Source organism: Plasmopara halstedii, assembly GCF_900000015.1.
Source record: "Plasmopara halstedii genome assembly, contig: Scaffold_614, whole genome shotgun sequence".
NCBI classification, from domain to species: Eukaryota; Oomycota; class Peronosporomycetes; order Peronosporales; family Peronosporaceae; genus Plasmopara; species Plasmopara halstedii.
Genome location: NW_020187532.1, coordinates 653,660 through 654,117, shown reverse-complemented (window position 1 = coordinate 654,117; position 458 = coordinate 653,660).

Genomic DNA, 458 nt, shown 5'->3' with positions numbered 1-458 from the left:
CGGACGATCGAGTCGAGAAGCTTGCGCTGCATGACTTCATCAGGTGGAGGATCTCCTCGAGCTGAACTGTTGGGATCTCCCATTTCTGATTGACTTCATCAGGTGGAGGATCTCCCCCTGTTGAACTGTTGGGATCTCCCATTTCGGATCCCCAGTGCTCCAAGAAGCAAAGCGAGATCTCTTGAGGATTCGTCGAGACACTTCCGCTCGGTGTCACGACTTCCTCAATCGAGACTCGTCGCAGACTCGTATCCAGCGGACGGAAGAAGTACTTGGTGGACTTCTCGGAGTTGGCCGCTTAGATGTTGAACGCGGTGTCCTGGTTGCACTGAGTCACCCGCTTGACCGTTTCCTTGTGGTTTCTCATAGCTTCATCGAAGAGCTCACGGTTCGAGACGCTACCCGCTGTACGATATCGAGCAGCAGCTTTATCAAGTCCGTTGCAGGCGTTCTTAAAT